An 18705-nucleotide genomic window follows, 5' to 3' on the forward strand; every position below is an offset into this window, starting at 1 on the left:
TAACCCTTTTTGCAGAAATCTCTGTGGTATTATCCAGGGAATTTGATAACCTGTAGTTAATCATTGATCATCTTCCTATGTAAAACTGCAAGTCACATGACTTGGTGAATAGCATTTAGGGGAAGAATGTAATAAGTAAATATTTAGCCACTAGCTTATTATTTCCAGTTGTATCATGTAGAGCAAACAGTACTGTGTACAAACTCCCATTTCCTTAATAAGAAAAAAAAGGTAGTAATGCCAATAAAAATTGTAGTTTTTTTAGAGAATAGTAAAGTGGCTACAGATTTTTCATGCTTTAATTTCACTTATTAAACAAAGATTTTTCCATTAGTGCATAGTTTAGGTATTGCCTTTGTTTGCAATTCAGTTCATATACTTTCTTTGGAAAGTGTTGGAAATAATTCATTAAGGAGTTGCCTATAAAAAAAAAAAAAGAAGAGGAGAAATGACTGTAAAACAACCTCCAAGTATACAAAAAAGCAGTGTTTTAAAAACATTTAGGACATTTTATGTTGGAATGTTTCCTGTTAAATGAATTTTCAAGTATACAATCTACTTGCTTTAAAATGTTACGTGCTGTTATTATGAAAACAAAGAGACTTATGATGATCTCATTGCATGATTTATAATTATAAATGTAACCCCAGATGCTCCATTTTCTGAGGATCCTCCTGAGAATCAAAACACCAAGAACTTGATCTTAGCACCTGCACCCAACCATAGCTCTGGAAATATGTGTCATTATGTAATCAACATGAGCAAGCCATTGAGTCGAAATTGGGAACACCCAAACTGGCTGTGCACATTCTGATGGAAAGACAAGGAGCATTGGTATTGGTGTGTTATAAAACAATTTTTTAATTATTTTTTAACCTAAAGTAAAATGATAAAAATATTAATTTAAGTAACTTCAGCTGTAACTTAAACTTCTTTATCAGTGGTATATAACTTCAGATATGTTCTGGTGCATGAGCAGGTGTCTTGTTTTACAGAGTACATGTTCTAAGGTACACTAGCAGCAACAAGAAACTCTTCCAAGAACACAAATTTTGTCAATTATTCAATTATTCAGGATTTGATAATCATCATTCCTTCTCCTGTTTTAAAGCTCTCAGGCATCTGGGCAGTCAACTAGAAAAAAGGTTTTAGACATAGTGACTAATCACATACCATTAACAGTGAATAGTCAAAAAAAAATACTCTGGAAAAAAAAAAAAGAAGAAAGAAATGAAATGTATTTCTTAAGCTCTTTGGCACAACCTTAGGGATAGCAAAATATGTTTACAGTGATCGCGATGAACTTGTGAATTATTCACAGGTAGGAAGAAGATCTTTTTGCGACAAACCCTGCCTCAAAAGCACACTAACCTCATAGCTGGATCTGACAACAGCAGAAGTATTCTGCGTGTCCAGCAGTTATCTCAATTCACTTGAATTAGCTTAGTGGGAGTGTGAGCAAGCCTGGCAGGGAGAGAGCTGCAGCCTGATCTGACCAGCAGCGCAGGTGACCCACCGAAAATGTGCTGGGCTAAGCAACATCCCTTGTTCAAGCATCAGCTCAAGTATCAGCTGATGGCCGCCTACCTTGACTTTAAATAGTACTTAATGGGAGTTAGCAATACTGTCTGGTGAATGAGCACTGCCCCAGGGGAACAACTGAGCTATAACTTCAGATAAGAAAGCATTAAAGGTAAGCAAATGTGGTGAAGAAAGGCCAGGAGAGAGAACAGATATAAGCTAAGGCTGTATGATAACACCATCGATAGCACAAACCTGTATATGTATATATTACACTGGGTAGCCTGCCCAAGGTGAAATGATTCCCCCCCTTTCTAGAGATGTTTGGAAAATAAATTGGCCGGTCCTAAAGTATACAGAAGCCTGTAAGGTCTCTGGGTTCTCCTGGAGCCAGCCTGATAAAGTTTTGTGTATCCCCGACTTCTTTAGAGTGCGTTGTCTTTTCGTTTCCTTGTGTTGGTCTAAAAACATGGAGACGAGGTAATTACTTTCTTTCAAATTGCTAGTTGAATATATGACAACAGAATAAACATGTCATAGGCTAGGGGTACTTTCAGGCTGGAGGACTGGGTTTCCTACACTATTTCTTCCTGAATTGTCACTTTCACTTGCACTCTTGAGGAAACATCGGAAGGACCTGCTTGTACAATGCTTGCGTGGGCCACAGTGCTCCACATTTGTGTGACCAGGTAGAGAGCAAAAATAGGTCAGTGGCTTTCCCTCTGTCACCATTAAAAATATCTGGAAAAAAAAAGTCTAGTGTCTAGAATCCTTCAGCCTGACGTCCACTGTTGATGCTTTTTTACACACCCATTTCAGCGGCTTTTCAAAAACTGATTGTTGTGGTAAATCCAGACAAAACTGCAGTGCATTCCTTCCCTGAGGCCTTCTGCGTGAGGCTAGGAAAGGCTGGATGAGAAAAACCCTGTGCTGAGCCTCCTCGCTCATGGGGCTGGTTGGAGGTCATGCTGTGGCTGACAGGGACGTTCCCTCCTTCCCCCTTCGCCCCAGCTGTGAATTCCTACCAAAACATCGCTGTCGGCAGCAGCAGCAGCCATGTAGTGTGTGGCTGACGGCATCGAGCCGCTCCTCCAACACCTACAGACGTATTTTTTAGGGGCTGGCCGGTGAGCGGGTCCGGCTAGCAGGTGGTGGCTGGAGCATCCTTCTGAGCCACCCCGCAGCAGAAGCAGAGCCCGGAGCCAGAGGCGAGTGTGCGGCATCCTCTCGGCTGGCCCGCCCGGGAGAGCTCACGCTGACACTAAGTAGGTGTTGAAAAGCCCTGCTCTGGCTGGGAGAGCACGGGGGCAGGCCAGGGTTTGAAGCGCCTGGGACACCCCACCCTCAGCTGGCTCTTGCGAAGGCAGCGGAGCGGTCCAAGGAAAACGGGACGAGATGCAGCTGTGGGGCCGCCGCTACGCCACTCCCTAATGCATCCCAGAGGCCGTGGCGGCTCCCAGGGCTCAAGAAAACATGTTCCTAACCCAGACAGCACAGGCGGGCTCTGGGCCACCCTCCAGGTGCTGCTTCACTCTGAAGAGCGAATGTGCGTTGAACATATTAATGATTTTATATTATCATTACAATTTAATTCATTACAAATGAATGGAATCACTTCTTATTACGAAAGCGATTAGCTTTCAGTCTTGTCATTGGGCTCTTCCATTTTCTCGAACTCTTAAATATCTTAGCGCACATGAAAGGCCAGAGAGATTTAAAACATGTTAAAACTACTTTTTTTTTTTTTTTTAGGCGATCAGCTTGGAGCGGATAGGAACCACAGACTTAATTTCTTTGTCTGTGTCCTGCAATGATGAATGGTTGTATTAGCTTAATATTTATTTATTTAGGGAAAAAAAAAAAAGAAAAAGAAAAAGAAAATCTCCTCAGTGTTAAAAGCTTCTCTGCCAAACATTACAATTTATTAATAAACACCTCAAAGTAAGGCTTTAGAATGGAAAGGCTGACATACCACCACTAAAAATGTCAGAGACTAGGCTCTTACACTGTTTCTCCTGCGTATACCTTTCCAAAAGAAGTGGATGTGTTGAGATTATTAAAGCTGAACTTTGACTATGTGTTTATTTTCAGAAGTTCTGGAGTAAAACATCCAGTTAAGTGCAGAGGCTGAAATCTCCCTCTCCCGAAATCAATGAGGGGCTGGAGTTCTGCAGCTGTGCATGTGACGCAGAAATTTTAATAGCTTCAGAGAAACAAGAACCGAAGTTGGCACATTCAGCTTGTAAATATGATTTGATAATTACAGTGTCTGTGATCTCATGTAATAGTTTTTCCTTCATATGGCAATATTCTTGTTTCAATATTTTGATATTGGCTCAGTGCTTTTATTTACATATCCTGATGTAACCAGAAACACCACAGAGTCTCCGAAAATATTTTCTTCAGTAGTTATGGGATGCTTTACTTCTGTAACCTAATCATGTTTCAAAACTGATGTGTTTGGTTTTAGAAATGGAAAATTATTTTTACAAAATTTTTACTGTACATAATGGACATTGCTGGTAACTTGCTAGAAAATAAACAGCTAGAAAGACATTGATGAAAGTGCAAAGTATTTTAGCAGTCACCATTTTATTTAGTAGAAAGCTGCAGCATGCTAAGCCCTTTCTTAAATCAAATGGATTTTTGAACTTTCAAATCATATAATCACTTTCCCTGACACTTCACCGATGTGATCACAAAAAGGCATGAAGTGATTTTCCTCCCTGCATGTTCTTGGGAACTTTGGCAGCAATCAACAAAGAAGCTGTACATGTAATGTTTCTAAAATAATTATACAATGCTCTCAGTTGACCAAAATGTAAATTACAGACAGTGATGATGATCTCTAGACTAGAGGAAGATAAGACAGCATATAAAACTCTGCAAAATCACCCCGTGTTCCTAAATGCTTCCCTCAATGCTGACCCCAGCAGTCAGACGGAACTGCTGATGGCACACAGAAGAGGAACTACTGCAAGTTTTCTATGGAACATTTCCTTTCCGGTGGTTGGTGGGTTTTTTATTGTTCGGTTTTGTTAAAGTGCATTTAGATAAAAAGTGAAATACAATTAACACGCCTAATAAGACTTTTAAACCTCTTAATCATTAGATGAATTCTTTGAATTAGCAAACCAAGTTAAAATGAAGACTATGCTTAAAATTTAAGATTTTCTTAATGTAGTCCAAATTAATTAGAAGCCTTTAATATATCTAGTGGTTTCATCACTACTTATTGCCTGCTTTAAACAATGTTCAGCTAGCTCACATGATTTATCTCCCTTTAAACTGTGTCTGATAAGTTAATGGAACCAAAATGTTCTTCTTTGGGCTGGATAGTTTAAACCCTTTCAGCCCTAAAGTCCTGAAAATCCTAAAATTACAAACAAGCAGAAAGTGCTTTGCAGACTGTGGCCAGAATTTTCAATTAACTTCCTATGATAGAATAGATTTGGGCATCCATATCTGGATTTAGATGTCAAAACAGCCTCTTTTTTGCATGTGAGTTGGTCAATGACAAGAGCAGGCACTTGGCATTTCAGAGGCATTTCATCTTTGTTTATACGCCTAACACCAGGGCCTGCAGAGCTGACAGTATGCAGCAGAGTATGGCACTCACCTCTGTAAAAATTACCACAGCAGTTACCTTGCCTGTTTCATTTAGAAGCTAGAATTACTTGTTTACCAAGTGAAAATGCCTAAAGAACTTGACTTGTTTAACCTTCTTGTGGCTCTGAGGTTGAAAATCAGTTCTGCTTAATCTTTGGATCAGATTGACGGTGCTCCTGCTTGACTAGTATGCACAAATAATCATAGAAATACCTGAAGATCTATCATTGCTGGAGAAAGGAACTCTGCTGATGGGAGGAAACCTATCCTGTATGTAAGACAATTTCCCCAGTTTCCAACAAGTCCGTAACTAATTCAAGATGGTGGGTTTCAGCAAGGCATTCAATACAATTTCTAAGCAGGCAACATACGTTACACGTGCAGTTAGGTCATTATTCTGTCAGTAGAAAAATCACGGGCAGTTGTCCAAGAAAAATCAGATGACTTTAGATACTATTGTGAAATCAGCCAATTATTTAAAAAATGTTAGAAGTTATCTTGGCACTATTAGATACCACTGAGCCAAGAAGATGTCATAATTGGAATACACTGGAAATAAACTATTTTGTATTTTATTCAGATCCCAAGTAAGTTTCACAATACCCCTTGGAATTGTCATCAGTTATTGAAAAGAAAGCTTGCAAAATTCACTTGTTAAAAACTCTTAATTTGGGAGACAGGAAGGTCATCAAAACATGAAGATATTATTATTTAATAGAAAACTAGGGCATTTGATACTGTCTATAGATCATTTGCGTAGGATTTCTAGCTATTTGCACACCTCCATGCTGAAGTTTCATACACCTTTTTTTTTAAACTTTAGTAACTGAGATCTATCCTAGTCCTGGTACCTGTTGGACCAAGCGTTCAGGCTTGCTACACTAGGCCATGGTCTTAACTTCTTGAGTATGATTATGCCTCAGGACGCACCTTTTTCATCTGCTTGCAGATGTAGGACCTTGCTGTCTTCCGGCATCTGGCATCAATCCATACGCTGACTACCTCAGTTGGGAAACGTAACTCTTCTTGGTGAGGACTAACTGGCCTCCCAGTACTGCATTTCTGCTTGAACAGCTGCAGGTCGCAGTATCGTCTCTCCCCACACAAGATTCAGCACATTGTGGACTGTGAACGTGGGAGCGAAGGGTAAGTTTTCCCTGGAGCCTACTTATCTCAGGTAGCCTCCTTGCCTCTGATCTGCTCTAACCTGTTTTCCCAATGGCTCCTTGTCTTTAATCCTTTCTGCTTTTGATTTTGTGTGTACATACTGTGTGGCTAGGGCCATACATGAAAAAATACATTACTAAGGTTGTTCTTTACCTTTCCAGGAACATGCGATGATTCAAATAGATAAAAACAGGCTTTACACAAGATTCCCAACCAACCACTTCTTAGTTCAGCAACAAGGAAATCCAGACAGAATTACAATCTGCCCAAATACAGTAGGGCAGAGTTCTTTGGGTACAGACCAGCATTAGCAGGACTCAGGTCATCCCCACAGATGATGAGCTCCTGAAGTCTGTATCTGCTGAAGGATCAGAAGGGTCTCAGTCATCCCTCCGTCATTCTGGCACTTAAAGAAGAGGAAAAAAGAAAAACAACCCTGAAGTGGATACCGTATCATTTATATATAGTGAAGTGATTTTACTGTGAATTAACTGAAAGATTTTCAATAGCTCCCTAAGAAACCACTGGCTCCTGTAAGCATTCTCGTATGTCTGTGTCCACAAACTGGAAGACAGGCTCAGATTATGATTAACCTCCATGTGCTTTTATCACAAATATTTTAATTTAATAATCTAATATAGACTATTAAATCTATTAACCTAAATATACATATTTTTTTCTAACTTCCTACAATGTCCTGGTAAACCTTCACTGATTTGTAACCTCATTTTGGGAACCACTGACTTAAGCAATCATAATAAGGGCCCAGATGTCTTGAGACAGGAAGTCTGGAACAATACGCATTTTCTCTTTCCACTTCTTTTTTTTCCGCCACCTGTGAACTAGAGCACAGTATCTCACACAATCAAAAATAGTGTTGTTCTGTTTTTTGGATGTCCAGAAATCAGTGAACTAGTTCTATTTTGGCATCAGGTTCTGCCTGATTTCTCCTCCCATGCAGATCGCAAGGTTTCTCTGCACCCAGGAGTGCTTTACAGGGTTTGCAAGTTAGGCACTGTTTCTTTGGGATGTATATTTATGGCACACAGATGAGACTAGGAATTCAGCCACCTTCCAACCACTCACACATACATCAACAGAATGCAGGGGTTTATTTGTACAACTCTTTTAAGGTGACATCATGTTCCTTCTAAAGTGAATCTCCATACAAAAAGCGCAATTACTAAATATTGAGACATAACCACCACACGCTGAGAAAGACGTAACACAGTTTCATGATCAAAAATGAAATGAAAAGAAATGTCATGGGCTTAGTAAGAACATACCTGCTTCTGTGACCGATCCTTCAACATAATTTGAATATATAGCAACAAATGTCTCACTAGCTGCACATTTGGTGCTCATTATTTCAAAAGGGAGGAATTCACTAGCAGTTACCACACAGCAATATCTGGCATTACCACTTTGAACTAAATTTAGAACAGGAAATGACTGCATTAACTGACACAGCAGTCCCATGAGCACTTCAGGCCCAGACTGCCACTGGAAGGAGCAGCCCTGCCGCACCCCCACCCTTTCTGGCTCCTGCTCCTGCCATGAGCTGTCCTGCTCTCTTCACGCGAAGCATCCTGTGTGGTTCCTCACCACCTGGGCTGAGGCACGAACCGAGGTTAACACTACCTTTGTGAGCAACCCTGGTTCACCAAGTGGGCACACGAACAGCTCTGCTGGTGCAAAGCAGCACATGATGTGAAAAGGGGAGAACGACCCGTGGAGAAGGGCAAAGGGAGAAGAGCAGAGGAGGTGGTGTAATGGCTTACCTTGTCATGAAACCAGGGCAACAGGCATTGACTTTTGCTTCACACATATATAGGGATTGAGTTTCTTGATAATCACCTTCTTCTTAATCTCTGTTGGTGAGAAAGCTCAGGTGTATTTAGCCATTTCACAGTTATTTGTTATGGAACAATAGCATTAGTACAATTCAAAATGCAATTTCACATCTGAAAATCCCGTAGTTTGTGATAACCACACACACACACAAACGGCTAGCATCCTTTCACAAAGAATTATGATTCAAGGGGTATCATCAGGTCTCTTGATCCTACACTCTGCAGCAAATGCAACCAGCCTGAAAATCCATGAATAGGGTGTGGGTATGCCTGGGGAATTAATGTTTGCCTTTCTTAATGAATTTATCCACAGAGGCTTTCTATACAGTCTGTAATTGTAATGGCCTTTCATAGCTTTCTTTCCCTATGGAAAACTTTGTGAGGACTTCCTCATCCTTTATACTTACTGATTGCTCCTGTGGGAGACAGAGGTACCTAACTTGTTTACATGGGATAACCCACATAATTCTGTAATATATCTGAAGTGAAACATCAAACTTATTATTAAGCTAAACCTGGATGAATTGCCAGGCTTTGTAATTAAAAACATGGTTAATCTTTGACAATCATTCTGCAAGATGCTTATTATATGTTCCCACCACGTTTCTTGAGCGTTTTCTCCATCCAATTAAGACTATAGATTATTTAATCCTCACAGCTGTATCTCTGTTAATTTTCGTTTATTCATCTGCAAAAATGTCATTATCTGTCACTCTTGGTCAAAGTTGTAGCTGAAAGTAATAGTATTAGCTCCCAGCCTCTCTTTTTCATTACTGCTTAAATAATTCAGTGACAGGGAGGAATATTCAGGGATTGGTTAAGGCTGTCAAGCTTCTAATAAGATATACGTCAAGTTTTGGCATAGAGTGGTGGCAGATTTTTAATCAATGAAGAGTAAATAAGTATTTCTTTGGAGAAATCTTACTTGTTTCACTCAGGAATACATACCATAACTGAAGAAGAATGTTCTTACGCCCAGATGCAGGGCTGGGAGTCAGGAGGGACAAATAATCCCTCCTGTTCTCCCACACATTTCCTGTAAGACCATGAGCAAATCATGCTTCCTTGCACTTCATTGTCTGCAAAGTGAGAATCATTCTTCCCCTGCTTTCTCTGATGATTTTAGATCAGGGCACTTTCCTTCATTTTCTGCTTCGAAATTGAAATCAGCTCACTCTTTGATGCTATCAGGTAGAAACAAGGCCTTGTACATACTGATCTCTTTACTGATCTCTTTAGCTCAGATCTCTTTAGTGCACATACACCAACTAGCTCAGGTAACTTCTCGTTTACAGTTTGTGCTCTCTCATGTCTCTTACAAGGTCTTGTCAGAACCTGCTGGAACTGCAAAGTGATTCTTTCTCCTTCTCTTGGAATTACAGCAAGATATGCTCACCATAGCTAGTCACTATAGCTAGTCACTAGAAAGAAACTGGGTCATCTTTATTCCTGTCCCAGTTCCACCCATTTGCTTGCAAATACATTGTTCTTCAGTCTCTCACAAAATTAATGACAATTATGTGCATCAAAGAGATATTTATGTGCCTCCAGGAAATGCCTCTTCTTCTTCTCTCAACAGGAGCCAGTCAGAAGTCATGGCACCTAACTAAGGTGAAGAGCAGATTAAGCTGAAATCATTTTCTAACTCAAAAGCAAATTAAAATAGTATTTTTCATACCAAAGTAAATGTTTTCAGATAAACTACTTGCTGAGAACACTCAAGGGCATTTCTCGATTCAAGTTTGCTGAATACTTTGTTTTTACATTTCAGAAAAAGTTGATGAATTTTTGATTTTATAATGCCAAATAATTAAAGTAACATCAGATCTTTTAATTGTGTTGCTGATTCTATTTTACTCTTCACATACACGCATACCTAAAAGATAAGCATAAATTGACACAGATATTAAATACTGTATATACCTCCCACAAGGAGTAGTACACACTTGCAACTCAGGTTAAATTTACAGTTTTACAAATGCAAACTGAGAGGAGAATCAGGTATTAAGAGTATATACTGCAGGCTGACAGAGACGTATTATTATATGGTCATATACTAATTACATGTTATGCATTATATAAATCATGTATTACATGTGGAGAGTTAAGTGCTATAATATTGGAAAACAATTCAGAGGAAGAATCCAGGATGCAAGTTCCGTTTTTTTTTTTTTTTTTTCCAGTAAATTACTTCCCGTTGCTAGGTTTATTGTACCTTGAGATAAGTACTTTCATGATTTTTGGTTTCCAGCTATCAACTGTGAGAATAAATCCTAATTATGCAGGAACGCTTAAACTATAAAGTCTCTTTTTGTCCCTCTGTTCACATAACAATAGCTTGAAGACAAATCTGAAACGTCTGTTTCCCGGATTAGATGAGTTACCAGGCCTAAGAATCTACATTATCCTTAATCCGATAAAATCTTTATATTTTAATAGCCGCGTCTTTTAAACTAGAGTTATAGTTTTAATGGAATGTTAGATAGCCAGTACACAAAAAAAGAAATCTGAAGTGTTAACAAACCTAAATGAAATGGAACGGGAGATCGTAGACTAAATTGAGGGAAGCACATTTTTAATAGATTTGCAGAAAAACAGGCTTTTTTTCAGGCTTCAGGAAAAACAAAGGGCCTTTTTTTTCCATGCAAAATGCAGTTATTGGACTTTGAAATGTTTTCTTGGCAAAATGATCAACTTAGGATGTGCAAATCATGCTTTCTAACTTAGGTAATTTGTGAAAATACTTCATTAGTCTATGGTAGAATTTTATTGTCATAACAGTGTCCAACTGCCACGTGAATCATAATAAATCTGGGGTTTCAGAAACATCTTGTGGCATTAGGGTGATACTCTGTACCCCCAGGTACCCGTCTCTCACTGAGAGATGTCCAGGGGTCAGCCCTCTCTCATTCGGAGCCGTTTTAAAAACTGATGTAAGCCATGGAGTTCCAAAAGCAGAACACTGAACTTGAACGCAGTGCTTTGGGTTGACACAACAAGGTTTTGGCAGCAGGGGCTGCAGGGGGCCTCTGTCAGGAGAGGCCCAGGCTGCCTTGAAGGACACAGCCGGTTCCAGCCAGCTCCGGCGGCCCTGCCGCAGGGCACGGCTGTGTCCAGCAGCCACCCTGGTGCCACCTCTGCGATAACGTATTTAGAGGGCAAAATGCCACATGGCAGTGTAAGTGAGGCAAAGCTGTGTGAGAAACAGCAACCCTGCAAACAGAAAGTTCAGAGAAGAAGGAGGGGGGAGGATGTGCTTCAGATGGTGAAGCAGAAGTTGCCCCACAGCCCACGAAGACCATGGTGGAGCAGATGCCCACACTGCAGCCCATGGAGGTGGATTTGGAGGTGGCTATTTCCTGAAGGCATGACAGCCCTTGGAGAGACCATACTGTAGCAGGTTTCTCTTGACAAGAACTGTGGCCTGTGGGGGACCCACACTTGATCAGGTTTATTCTGAAGGACTTCCAGCCTGTGGAGAAGTCCCTTGCTGGAGCAGTTCCTGAAGGACCGCAGCCCATGCTGGAACAGGGGAAGCGTTTGGGGAGGATGGAACAGCAAAGAACTGTCATGAACTCACCACAACCCCCACTCCCCATCCCCTTCACTGCTTGTGGCAGAGGAGATCGAGGAGTCAGGAATGGAGGAGTCGGGAATGAAGGAGTGAAGCTGAGCCTGGGGAAGACGGGGTTTGGGAAAGATGTTTTAAGGTATTTTTGTTACGTTTCTCACCATCCAACCATAAATTAATTTTGCCTGAGTCGAGTCTGTTACTGATCTGCCTGTCTTTTTCTCAACCCACAAGCCTTTTCACCTTATTTTCTCCCTCATCCTGTTGAGGAAGGAGAGTGAGAGAGCGGCTGGGTGAGTGCCTGGCAGCTGGCCCAGGTCAACCCGCCACATGCTCTATAACAGTTTCTGTTACTTTTTTTGAGCAGCAATATCTCTTCCCTTTTACAGTATGCTGCCACTGCTTATGTATTTTTGCAGCTTGGACCACAGTCACTTCTCAATGCTACAAAATACGGAACTCAAGAATTGTGCAGATATGACAGAGAGGAACACATGCCAGATGCTCACTGTGATCTCTGGCTTGTTGGCCTTGGTGACATTAATCATTCTTATACTTACTACGCCCAATACATTCTTTGGAACATAGAGACCACAGAAATTACCTACCAAACGTCATACATTTGAATAAAATACTCAGCTTCTATTATTTTAATGCCATGAAAGACTAACCTTGAAGACAAATTTTTGAAGATCTCATCCAGTTAATGTTTTTAAGAGCCAAGCATTAGTGCAGTATGATTAATTATTTTGAAATAAATATATCTGTGAGACAACATTTTAATGTACTAAACCATTGAATAAAATGAAGAATGTACTTACCAGCAAGCAAAGAAACCACAACTAATATGTGGCTAAATAAAAACTTAGCAGATAAAAAAGATGCATGGTGCCCAAGACTGCATTGCCAGAAGACTTTGCAAAGATGATTTTCCTGAAGTTACTGGAAGGTACCAGGTTAACACTTATATTGCTAGTGGGAAACTTCTGACAATGTTAGATTGTGTAAAATGTCGTCTATGATCCCTAGAGAACATATATGAATCTGTGTGCAATGAATTTAAGAAAAACTAGGAATGTAAAATGAAACACAATTACTGAAAACAAATCTTAGCTCCTACTGTCTGAGTACAAAGTAATGTTCTGATGTAGTTTTGCATTATATTATTCTATTTTTTCCACAGTATTCTTGGAAAACAGGAAGGCTGTTGTAACATCCAGTCTGATCTGCTCCAAGCAACTATCCTTACTTATGTCAAGCTCAGCAGAGCTATCTAACTGAAGCATGCTTCAGGTGTCAGCTGACAAGATGATCTCAGGTGTTCATCAGCTTTGGTTGGCAATATTATTTCCAGACATGGAACACAGTGGTATTTTATCCCTTTTAATTATTTTTTTTTTGTCTTTGTGGACATAGCCATGGATATTTTGCTGACCTGCAAACCTAGCTCAATCTCTCCAGGCACATTCACATTTGAATGGACATTTCCAAATAAGGAGAAAAACTAAACAAAACTCCTCTTAAGACCTTCGTGGTTCTTTAGCAAAACAAAGAGATTAATACAAATTGGCATGAAGAAATGTCTACTTAAAACTCTGTTTGAGTGTCCAAGGGACCACCACTGGACCTTTTATACAGAGAAGATAATAAAAATAAAATCATGTATAAGGTTTTTATTTTTTTTCTGCAGAAATCTCATTTGTTCATGAAGGAGAACCATGTAGTTCTTCAGTTTTGCCATGTATCTTAGCTTCAAAATCAGACTGTGATGCCACTGAACCTGAAAAGTACGCAAGGTATTCAAAGACTATCCTGAGCAACAAATGTACCTCCTTTCCAAAAGACAGGACTAGGTCCAGTTCTACATCCAAAAAGCAAATACAAACAATGAATTTCACCCATATTGCACGAGACCTAGTAATCTCTTAAATAATACCTGAGGTCTCAAAACAGACATTTAACTCCACAAACTCTGTGTAAGCATTTTCCTGGCCTTTTGAACACGAATAAATTATACTTGAAATATATTTGCTTGTATTTAAGATCTGGTTATTTAAAACAATATAAATACTCAGGACCTTGATAAATATTAATTTAATCTTGGGGGTAATGTATTTCAGAAAATCATGTGACATCCAAATTTGTGTCAGAGAGGTTTGAAGGTGATAAAAGATAATTCACAGGAAAAAAAGAAGAGGGACTATAAAGAAGGAACCTTGGCAAAATAAAATAGACTGGAGAGAGTTAACATATCATGTAATGACATATCGGTTCTGACAGTTTCAATTTTATTATTCTGCATTGCAAGTCCAGTGCTATTGTTCTTCTCCAGTGTTTCAGTTTGCCTGATCTCAAAGCTACCAGGCTGAGCAAGAACTTGATGTAAAGCACAGAAATGTAAGCAGAGTTTTGAAACAACGCAAACTTCAAGAAATTTGGAGCAGAATTTGGGGTTGCATAAAGTTATGAAAAGTTCTGACTTTGTTTTCTCTAAATCTGTACCTTCCAGTAAGTTTACATGAAGAGACAATAATAACAGTTTGTCCACAATTTTTTTTTTGCCACTACTACAAGGTGGACTGTAAGATACAAACACTGCTTCCTCCTGAGTATCTTTCTGTTCTCTCTACTCGTAAAATAAAGCTAACCTAATCTGAAAGACTGAAGTTCCTCTTTAGCATAAAGCAATACAGCAATATCATGTTATTCATAATATGAATATATGTATCCAACTGCTTACTTCAAGGAGAATTTTCTTAAGAGTTTAAAGATGCTGCGAAAGACAAGAAAAGCGTTCCCCAAATTATAAGAGATACAAGAGTAAGGACCTGTATAGTCAGTAAAATGCCCATTTGATATCAGTGCAATAATTCTCATGTGGATAAAATTCAGTATTAAGGTGAATACTATTGGTGCAAAGCTGGATTTAGAAGAGTATAATCATGTAGCTTCCACAGCTGGCCAAATTATTGCAGTTAGCTGAACAGCTGTACTGGGTCTGGCTGGGATGGAGTTAACTGTCCCTGCAGCAGCCCCTACAGTGCTGTGCTCTGCACTTGGAGCTAGAAGAGAACTTCAAGGATGAGGTGAAACATCGCTCGTTGGTGGGAAGTAGAGAGTAATTTCTTTACTCTGCACTTCCACACACAGCCTTTTGTTGTTATTTTGTTGTTGTTTGTTGTTGTTTTCCCTTTTCCCCTTTCCCTTTTTGCCCTTTAGTTAAATTATTTGATTAATAATAATTTTTCCTTAATGATTTTTTTTCCTTTAATTAAATTATCCTTATCTCAACCCATGAGTTGTTTCTTTCCTTTTCTTCTTCCCCTCCTCATCTGAGAAGGGGGAGTGAGAGAGCGGTTGTGGTGGAGTTCAGCTGCCTAGCAAGGTACAAGCACCACAACAGCAAAATAGTACAGGGAAGAAGAGGGAAAAAGTGGTTAAGAATGAAATAGTAAGTAATGTAAGCAAGCAATAGGAGTAAGTAAGGTTTCAAGAGTTAAAAAAAAATGTAGAAAAGATACAAGAGTCTAGAATCAGACTGACAGTTTTCTTTAAAAGGTTTTTCTACCTTAAGCTCCATGGAGTTTCACTCTGCTTATCCCATGGAGGCTCTGGTCTAGATGAATATGTGTAACATCTGAAAAACAGGGCAAGTAACAAAGGAGTCTGGAAAAAGGAAAGTCAAGACAAAAAATAATTGTTAAGGGATTCAGTTCAGAAAAGCTCCACAGCCAATGTAACTCTTCAAATTAAAAGAAACTTCTTCATCCAAAACACAAAATGTAGTAGCTTCTATTATAAAAACGCGTTATTCAGTGGAGTCATTTCAGATGGAAAAACTATTTTTTAAATAAAATTAAGTTTCATGAAAGATCTAGAACTTTTAAGAAGACTTTCAAACTATTTGAGGAGACAGGCACATAAGGGAAAAGAAAACGTTAATTTCCTGGCACTTGAGGCTTTATGTGCTTCTTTTTTTATCTCAATCCACCAGTATTGTGGGCTGTTTAATATTTAATATTGCAAATTATTTGACCTAGGTAGAAACAAGAAGTGGATTTTCTGCATAGAGCATTCAGAATGTCAGTCAAATTACAACTAATGGCAGTGCTGAGGTTTATTAAAACTGTGGTTCACTTAGCCAAAGAGCTTTCTGGCACCACCAAGAATGACATACTGTTATCATTATTAACATTTTAAAAGGCTAAATAAAAAGGTGTTTATTATAAAACAACTGATGTATACTGAAAAAGGTCAAAATATTACCTCTGTTCTATAGGTGAACAATATGGATGTCTGCCATTTCATTGCCCTTTTCCATCAGTCATCAGCCAATCCAGTAGTGATTTCAGTGCATCCCAGTCAAAGATCGCCACATCTTACCTCTGCGTGATGGCTCCTACCATGCATAGCATCTGCTTCCAACCAGGTGTAGGCGTTGTTGCAATGTAGTTGACCTGCAGGTGATTGTCTAGCTATGCACAGCCTGTCCCAGAAGCCGTCGCTTGAATAACGTTTGAAATTCCACCTCAGAAATTACTTATTTTGAAGTCCACATGCATTAAACTCTTCAGAAAGCTAGATTTCTCCTTTCCCTTATTCTCCCACAGAATGCCAGTATTACCAGTGGAGCTTGTGACATCCATATATATGCTTCTGCACCCCGGACAGGTCCACAGAGGAAAGGCTCTCCATGTTCTGAGCTGAAATTTTTTCATACTCTGGTTTTCCTCCCAAAAGTTCTAATATGATTAAAAAGAAACTTTATGAAACAGATTTATGCTGGTGTAAAATCAGAGGCAGCGTGGATTATCTGATCTTTTAGGAACAACTTTCCTCGCCTCCAAACTACTAAAAGATTGAAGAGTGAACAAGTTTGAAATAGAATATGGTCATTGGCGTTAAATCATGGGAATTGAAAGTAGGGCAGAAGGGTCTTCCAAAAGTATTGTAGCAGTTTGCCAGGGCCTCCCCCCACTGCCCAATTTGATCACTTGCTGCAAAGTATGAATATAGTTCAACACTGCAAACCAGAGGAATAAATTACAGTGTTAAACTGGGTGGAAAAAATCTCCTTTCCTTTTGTACATCAAAAGCAGGTTCCCTTCCTTGGTGACATGACGGCATCTCACATTTTACTCTGCCTGCCACCGTCTACCTCTATGATTTTACAGCTAATTTGCAAATACTTTAGAGGATATAGCAAAGTCAAAAACAGCGTTTAGACAGGACAAGTGTAAGTTTTCCTCTCAAGAAAGGAAAAACTAGTGTTGTCAGGGAGGAAAGGATTTGGCACGAAAGCTAAAATCCTTTTACCAGTACCTAACAGATCTGCACTGCAGATTGGAAAAGTGTTCCCTGACAAAAAAAAAAAAAAAAAAGTCCTTCTCTGTTGCTTTACAAGTTATATAGCCCTGGGAATCAATAAGGGTATAGTTACCTCCTTGCTTTTATTTTAACACCTCACGGTACGATGAAAGTCTTGCTACACAAGAGCAATTAATTTGGAATCACTGCAGCCAGTGTAAACTTTCAGAGTTTAATACAGCTTTTTTTTTTTCTTTTTTTTTTTTTTAAATTAAGTTTTAAAAAAAGAAACAGGAATATGTGAAATGTTCCCAGAATGAGAACTTGCCTGCCAAGATCCACAGACTGATTTTTTATGGGCAAGCTACAACTCCTTTAAAACGTTTGTTTAATGGAAATAAAAATGGTAAAATTTAAAGAGAGTGAGTGCCATAAATAGCGAATTGAAAGGTCTCAGTCCTTTCCAAGTATTCTCTTCAGAATTGCTTTCCTTGGCAACTCCTTTTTGTCCTTTCCCATAATATTAATTAGCACCTCAGTCTGGGCTTTGGGGTATGTGAGCCTTCCATCACCATCGCGTTTTTTACAGTTTGAGGATCATTGTCCTTCACTTGGCCCGAAGTGTGTTTTTATACCGAGGGAAAGCAGAGTGTTACCAGCTGCTCTTTCCCCAGAGCCACAGACCGGCGGTGGCTGGAGGACACCTCTGGGGATCATTCAGAAGCTGCTGCAGCAGGTCGCCCAGAACTGTGTCCTGGGGGCTTCTGAGTTGTCTCTGAGGATGGAGACTCCACAACCTCTCTGGACAACCTGCTATAGTTTGATAACCCTCGCCACAAGCATTTTTTTTTCATATGTTTAAATGGAATTTCTTGCTTTTCAGTTTGTGCTCCATTCACTTTTAACTCTAGCAGGGAACAATGAGGGCTTTCAAATCCACAAAATGGAGTGTTGCATGAAAACATATGCAGAGGGTGAAGTATCAAAGGGCTGATCGCCCAGCAGAGCAGGATGGTCACACTGCTGCTACATACAGCCACTCCCTCTTTGAATGTGTAACGTGAAATTTTGCTGAACAATGCAGCATTGAAGTTTTCTCTTTTATTTTGACCTTGATACCTAGCAAATTGCCTTCCACCTTTTGTCACACCTGAAGTCTAAATGTAATCGGGACACTGTGCTGGAATGCAGTCAGATAGGAGATGGCTGCGTGGCACTAGCAGGAGGGCCTGAAATGTTGAAATTCAGTCAGGCCAAATATCATGGTGAATATAAAGCTTATTTCTTTTCAGTAATGTTACAAGACACAGCTCTCTAAACATGTTTTCTTTAGTGAAATGCAGATTTTTTTGGTGAGTTGAGGCTTAGATGTTAACTACAGAGTTACAATTATTCTTAATTTAATATCTTTCCTGGACCTTCAGAAAAGGAGACATTACATATTGTGTGTTTTTTTTTAAGTTTTTTATTAAGAAACTGCAGCGGTCAAAAGAAAACCTTACCCTGGGTGTTGTACTTTGTATTTGACAACATGTGTAAAATCACACAGCTGGATAGACTAAACCTCCTTATTTAATGATTACATATCTAAGAGATTTCTTTTACATATTGGTTCAGTTAACATTCAGCAAACACTGTGCTCAATGTATCCACGCCTATACGCTACTTTCTGACAAA

At 39.4% G+C, this 18705-nt stretch overlaps 1 long non-coding RNA gene across 1 annotated transcript; it reads right to left on the reverse strand.

Annotated features, from left to right (window-relative positions):
• Nucleotides 1–338: 338 nt before the first annotated feature.
• Nucleotides 339–7659, reverse strand: LOC118245698 (uncharacterized). Its single transcript, XR_004777941.1, has 3 exons — nucleotides 7584–7659; nucleotides 6600–6703; nucleotides 339–420 (listed from the first exon to the last, which is right to left on the reverse strand). It is a non-coding gene; the product is annotated as an uncharacterized LOC118245698 (long non-coding RNA).
• Nucleotides 7660–18705: the final 11046 nt, after the last annotated feature.

The sequence above is a fragment of the Cygnus atratus genome, chromosome 1 (assembly GCF_013377495.2).
Source record: "Cygnus atratus isolate AKBS03 ecotype Queensland, Australia chromosome 1, CAtr_DNAZoo_HiC_assembly, whole genome shotgun sequence".
NCBI lineage: Eukaryota > Metazoa > Chordata > Aves > Anseriformes > Anatidae > Cygnus > Cygnus atratus.